Source organism: Camellia sinensis, chromosome 14 (assembly GCF_055761805.1).
Source record: "Camellia sinensis isolate YWXY chromosome 14, ASM5576180v1, whole genome shotgun sequence".
NCBI lineage: Eukaryota > Viridiplantae > Streptophyta > Magnoliopsida > Ericales > Theaceae > Camellia > Camellia sinensis.
Window position 1 is genome coordinate 31806036 of NC_138974.1, and position 7637 is coordinate 31813672.

A 7637-nucleotide genomic window follows, 5' to 3' on the forward strand; every position below is an offset into this window, starting at 1 on the left:
CAAATTTGCTTTGTTTTCCTAGGGTCCAGTAGATCATGGGCAAAAGGATCCAATATATCATTTACCTTAGAAAAAAATTAAATGAATAAAAATAAATATTTTACAAAATTAAATTTTTGAGAATAGAGAGACTCATATAGTGTATACATGTAGAAAAATGTTAGCTAAAATATAAAAATAATTTTTTAGTTACAATTTGATTAAGAATTTGCTAAGTTTAATGCGGATGCTATTACTTTAGGGGTAATGCTATGGTACATTTGGGTGAACCATACATCAGTTATGAGGATATATGATTTTATATTATAACTAGTATCATATAGATCATAACCATTATCATATTAACTCATAACTTAGTTATATTTAGTTATTCATACATATCATATTATCTCATAACTACCATATAACTAAATTATTTTAATAATTTAATTTTGAATTGGCAACCAGTGTAATCAATTACGAAAAAGAGGGCAAGGGAAATCAGAGGAGTCTAGGGGTCCCAACATCACATATCTCATAACTACTAGTCACATATCTCATAACCACTAGTCACATATCTCATAACTAACACCATTAACAACGCCACTTTGTTCACAACCAATATCATGTATCTCATAACTATTGATCACATATCTTATAACTATTATCCACATGAATCATAACCACATCTCATAACCAACCCCTTTGAGTCATAACCAACATCACATATCTCATAACCACTAGTCATATATCTCATAACTAACAATCCTTTTGCTCATAACTACACCATTTTGATCATAACCAATATCTCATATCTCGTAACCACTAACACATATAGTATAACCAAACACCCTTTGACACCACTTTGTTCATAACTAAAATCACATATCTTATAATCACTAATCAAATATCTCATAGCTATTACCCACATATCTCATAACCAACATCACATATATCATAATTACTAATCACATATCTCACAACCACACCACTTTGATCATAACCAACATTGCATATCTCATAACCACTAATCACATATCTCATAACCAAACACCCTTTGACTTATAACTATATCGCTCTGCTCATAACCAAAATCACATATCTAATAATCACTAATCATATATCTCATAACCTTTATCCACTTATGTCATAACCACATCTCACAACCAACACCATTTGCCTCATAACCAATATCACATATCTCATGACTATTACTCACATATAGGGGTATAAATTTGGCCCACGGGCTCGCAGCACACCCCAAGTCCAGAAATTAGTCTCTCTCTCTCTCTCTGGCTAAAAAAAGGGTCTAGGGATATGTCAAAAACAATTAATGAGGGGATTTTTATTTTGACAAAATTTGAATGTTTGTTCCAAATTTTTGGAGAACATGGGGCCGAAATTATGTAATAATTATTATAAAAAACAAAATTAAAACTTTTATGAATAGAGCCTTATAATAAAATAAATTATTAATTTATAATTTTGTCAATTTATACTTAAATTTTTTTATTTCTTTTTAATATAAATCCTTCATCCATTTTTATTAAGTAAAATTAATAAAATAGATTATTTTACACATAAACTACAAAATGTATAGTTACACCATTAACTGGCGTAATAAAAATATTTAAAATTTTAAAAACCACAAATATCGTAATCAAGTCACAAAGTTTTGTAATATAAAACACAAAATACAGAACGCCATCACTAATTGGCATAACAAAATTGTTTAAAATTATAGTAAATCATAAATGTCATAACTAATTTCCAAAATTTCGTAACATTAACCAAAAATTATGTAACTATCTAGTAATTGGTGTAACAAAAACATCTGAAAATTTTAAAAACCACAAATGTCATAACCAACTCACAAAAATTAATAACATCAACTACAAAATGCATAACTGTACCATTAATTGTCATACTAAAAATAATCAAAATTTTTACAAATCACAAATGTCATAACCAACCCAAAAAATTTCATAACATCAATCACAAAATGCGTAACGACACAACAAATTGATGTAGTAAAAATATCCAATTTTTTTATAAACCACAAATATTATAATCAAGCAACAAAATTTCATAACAGTTATCATAAAATGACTAAACAAATCACTAAAAATCTTAGAATCACCAATTGGGATCTCTCATAATACAGAGAAAACAAAATATAATGACAATCATTAAATAATTTAATCAACGACTTAAAGTCATGGAACAAAAAATGAGAAAGAGGTGATCAATTGGTGAATTTAAAAAAATTATCTATGAATTTAAAAAAAATATTTAGTATCTTCATAGATAATTTTTTTCAACATGTTTTAAAAAGTATATCGTTTGTATATTGCTATTTCTATTATATTTAATGAAGATACTATGACTAAAAATAAATCTAAAATAGAGATAGGTGATCAATTGCAATTGTCAGTTAGCAATGACACTTCAAAATTAATTGAGAGAGTTGAGAGTTCAGAGATAATGAACGTTTGAGAGACAGAATTGTTTGTGAGAAATAAAATGAGAGAGGGGTGGTATTTATAGGGCTTGGGAGAGAGGGATTGATTTATATATATATATATAATAAAATAAAATTGGTTGTTAGTGGAATTAACGGTTATATGACTATTTCAATTTTTTTTTATTTTAAATTTTTGACCGTTGCACTAACAAGGGGGCAGGGAACTGTTGGGGTTGGTTCGCGGTTGAGCTCACGAGATGGGTCACACTCCATAACACACCAGAGTCAGGCCGGGCTCTAGAACACATAGCCCAGGGTCTTAGATTGGGCTTAGGCTCAAGCCTAGTTGGGCCTACCCAAGGTGCGACTGCACTTAGGCTGTGTCGCAAGCTTATGGGCCAAATTTACACCCCTATATGTGGGTAGTGGCTATGAGATATGTGATTAGTGGTTATGATATATGTGATGTTGGTTATGAGGCAAATGGTGTTGGTCATGAGATGTAGTTATGACATAAATGGGTAAAAGTTATGAGATATATGATTAGTGATTATTAGATATGTGATTTTGGTTATGAGTAGAGTGGTGTAGTTATAAGTCAAAGGGTGTTTGGTTATGAAATATGTGATTAGTGTTTATGAGATATGTAATGTTGGTTATGATCAAAGTGGTGTGGTTATGAAATATGTGATTAGTAATTATGATATGTGTGATGTTGGTTATGAGATATGTGAGTAATGGTTATGAGATATTTGATTAGTGATTATAAGATATGTGATTTTGGTTATGAGCAAAGTGGTGTCAAAGGATGTTTGGTTATACCATATGTGTTAGTGGTTATGAGATATGAGATATTGGCTATGATCAAAGCCGTGTGGTTATGAGCAAAATGGTTGTTAGTTATGAGATATGTGACTAGTAGTTATGAAATATGTGATGTTTGTTATGACTCAAAGGGGTTGATTATGAGATGTGGTTATGATTCATGTGGGTAATAGTTATGGGATATGTGATCAATAGTTATGAGATATGTGATATTGGTTAGTATCAAAATGGTGTGGTTAAGAGCAAAGGGTGTTAGTTATGAGATATGTGACTAGTGGTTATGAGATATGTGACGTTTGTTATGAAAAAAAAAGGTGTTGGTTATGAGATATGTGACTAGTGGTTATGAGATATGTGATGTTGGTTATGACTCAAAGGGGTTGGTTATGAGATGTGGTTATGAAATGTGTGATTATGGTTATGAAATATGTGATATTAGTTATGAATAAAATGGTGTTGATTATGAGATGTGGTTATGACTAAGTTATGATCAATTTGATTTTAGTTATGAAGAAATATGATTTTGGCTCATAACTATAAAAAGTGACCTGTTAAATAAAAAGTGACCTATTTGGCAGTTCACTTTTAATAATATGGCTCAATCTTAACCATTAATTTTTTTATGTATCGTACATTTTTTAACAAAATGTACTATAGACTTTCCATCAAGAACCAAACATGCCCCAAGTAGGCCAGGTAAAGCTGACTAGAAACTAGTATAAAATAAAAAGATACTTACGTGTAGGTCCTAATAAGTCAATTTATTGTCTAATAGGCCTTATGGAAAAAAAATTTCATAAAAAAATCACTAGTTGTAAGTTTTAACGACAATTTATAAAAATCATGACAAAAAAAGTCATTAATTGTCAATTTTTAGCGACGTATGTAAAAAATTGTCACAAAAAAATTATTTTTAACGATAATTTTACCAAGACTTATTTTCAATAAGACTTAATAAGAATTAAGTTTAACTATTAAGACCTATTAATAATTTATCCTAAAATTTATAAATAGACCCAACACTCCAAATTCAACTTCCAACAGCTCCCTTTGTTTTGTGTTCACCTGCCTCCTCAGACTCTCTCTCTCTCAATATGGGAAACAAACCTGTCAAATACTGCGTGGTAATCGTCTCTCTCTCTCATCTTGATTTTGTGCTTTTTGTTGTTGTTGTTGTTGTTGTTGTTGTGTGAGACTCACTGATTTGAGTTGTGGAATTAGGTAGACACGTTCACCGACTCACCGTTCAAAGGAAACCCGGTGGCTGCATGTTTGTTGGATGAAAAGAGAGATGATGATGAGTGGTTTCAAACTGTTGCTAGTGAGTTCAACCTCCCCATCACCTGTTTCTTGACTTTGATTACTGACTCTAAGTCGGAGACTCATGACTCATCCCACTCATCCACAAACCCTCGGTTTCACCTCCGATGGTTCACTCCAGTTGCCTAGGTCACTTCACCATCGTTGAAAGTTTGAAAAAAATATAGAACTGTTTGTTTTCTGAATGATCTGTTTGGTTATTGAGAAATCGTACGAAAAAGAAGGGAAAAAAAATGAAATATAGCATCCAATTCCCCTTTCCGAATTGCGCAATCTTCTAATTTGGCTACTCAAATTACTTATAATTGTCGACTTAGTTTTTTTGGCGCTAGATTTCATTAAATTTTGATTGATTGATTTCAGATTATTACTTGCTTTCTTTTCAACTTAATCTGAAAATATTTATACAATCCTTCATCAACATTTTTATCAAATTCATATTTGATGAAAAAATTGGCTAAAACTGTGCTTGAACCATTTCATCAAATTTGTGTGAAACGAGGGAGATTCAATTTTTTACCAAGTCAAAGATGAACCAAATCCTTCGTCAAAGTTCTCAAGTCATATTTTTACTCAAATTTGACGAAATTTAAAAAAGATTAGAGATTGGAGAATTTTTTTTATATATATAATAAAATATGGTTAAAACAAATTTTTGAGATAAGTATGGAAATTTTCAAAAAAGAGATATAAGGATTGAAGTGTATCATATCAGGCTTTTAACCAAATTTTTACTCAAATTTGATTAAAAAAAATTGATGAAAAAAAAAGTGCAAGGATTGGAAATGCCCTCATACAACACAAAGTGTGATAATTGAGGATTGTGTTTCAATAGCTAAGTACATGGTAGTGAGTAGTTTAATCTGGACACAATTTTCCATGTCTGCTTGCAGGTTAAGCTTTGTGATCATGGAACATTGGCAGCTTCACACTTTCTATTCACTTCTGGTTTGGTAAATGCAGATAAAATTGATTTTCTAACACTGTTTGGAGTTTTGATTGCTAAAAGAGTTCCAAAATGACAAGATTGCGTCTTAATTGAGTTGGATTTGCCAATAGTTCCACTTCCTGATTTTGACTCTGCTAAGGTTCCATCTATTTCTAAAGCCTTGAGTGGTGCTTCTGTGATTGACTTAAAGATTACAACTACTGAAGAAGACCTCATTGTATGCATTTCTTTTGCGCTCTTTTCTTGATTATTCATAATTATGCAACTTTGTATTTGAAGTAAATGATTAAAAGGGTGTGCAAATCATGCCAAAGGTGAGGTCAAATAATCGTTAAATTTTAGAATTAAATGGTGGGAATGATGTGATTTCTAAGATATTCTGAGTAATTCTCTTCAAACTTTAGTGTGTTCATGGATGGATGTCTCTCAGAGAGGGAAGTCAACTTCGACTGATATACGGATATTCATTTTGTACTTCAAAGAGAGTGAATGTAAATGCATTGGGCCGGTTGTGCTCCCATCAAGAAAGGCTGTTATAGATCTACAACCCAATTTGATGAAATACAACGATGCCCTGGAAAGGTAATCATTATTACAGGGCCTGCTCTCCTTGGATCCATGTTCGACTTTTTTAGTTGCGTCTTCAGTCCTAAAATGGGGATCAATGAGGTAATATATTATTGGCATTTTGTCCCAAACTACCTCCCAATTTAAATCAGTTCCTTTCATTTTTTTAGGTGTCTCTTGATTAAGTGGGAAAATATGTTCATAATAAGGAAAGCTAATGAAAAAAAAAAATTAAAATAACATATCAAACATAATCCTCTATTGCTGGATGACTAATGGTGATACTCAGATTATAATGAACTCTCATTAGAATTGATTGCTGCTCCTTCATATATTGCTGCAATTTTTCAGGATCTTGTTACTGGTAGTGCACATTGTGCCCTAGCAGGTTATTGGTCAAAAAAGCTGGGGAAATGTGATTTTGTTGAATATCAGGTACTCTCTCTCTCTCTCACATGCGCGCTCGTACAGTTGTGCTAGTTGTGCCAGTTGTGTTCTTTCTTCATTCATTAATTGTATTGTATTGCATTATTTACTTGGCATAGGCATCAGCTAGAGGTGGCATACTGAACCTCCATTTAGATGAAAAGACTCAGAGAGTACTACTACGGGGGAAAGCCATTACTGTAATGGAAGGTTCTCTTTTGGTTTAACTAGGAATTGCCCCATATTTGCTTGTATGAATCAACTGAAATAAAAGGCTATTAATGTTTGGAAGGCTTGCTTGAATCAATTGAAATAAAAGGTTGTTAATGTTTGGAAGGCTTGCTTTGAATTTTGATTGACGCATTTGCCGTCAAAGTTAATGTTACTCCTTGTAAGTTTTGTACTAGACATCTTTTGTAAAATTACATAAATTTGTATCTTTGCTATCTGTAATGGAAATTCTCTTTCTTGTTATCTCTGACTATTAGATCAAAACCTGTATAACTCTAACTAAAGATCTTCAAAACAATTCCTAAAATCGCATAAGAAGGGATTTTTTTCCTTCCCTCTCTTTCTTTTGATTAGTTTGATTGTATTTTCTTCAACTCTGCTCTTCATAAAATTGACATGGTAATAGGAAATATTCTGTGAGATGTAATCTTCATTTGAAATAGCAGTCAAGTTGATCCAAGAGGGGGCTAAATGTGAACTCACCTTGTAACAGTGGTTGAAGACTTGAGATTTCCATCTACAAAGGTGCAATATGTCACATACCGACTCATTGGGGATGCAAGTTCTACACCAAGCACCTTGCAAGCACATTAGTTTGTGAGCGACAAGGCAAGTAGGGTAGATCTTTATCGCATCTCCTAAGTTGGTCCATGGGCATAATTCACGGGGTATGCAGTACCATTCATGGAGCCAACTTCTTAGGAGGATGACAAGCGCCCAGTCTGTAACAAGTGGTATCAAAGCCAGCCTAGGAGCAGTGTGATGGGGATGTTACGTGGGACTTACACCAAGCACCTTCATTGTGGGGTTTGTACCAAGGGTGGTGTCTGCACGGGACGGGTTCACATGAGTAGGGGAACGGACAAGTATGGAGGC

The 7637-nt window shown here is 32.5% G+C and overlaps 1 pseudogene across 1 annotated transcript; it reads left to right on the forward strand.

The window, feature by feature from the left end:
• Positions 1–5823: 5823 nt before the first annotated feature.
• LOC145807411 (uncharacterized) lies at positions 5824–7004 on the forward strand (annotated as a pseudogene). The gene is made up of 3 exons (XR_014350466.1): positions 5824–6206; positions 6456–6539; positions 6650–7004. The product of XR_014350466.1 is annotated as an uncharacterized LOC145807411 (transcript).
• Positions 7005–7637: the final 633 nt, after the last annotated feature.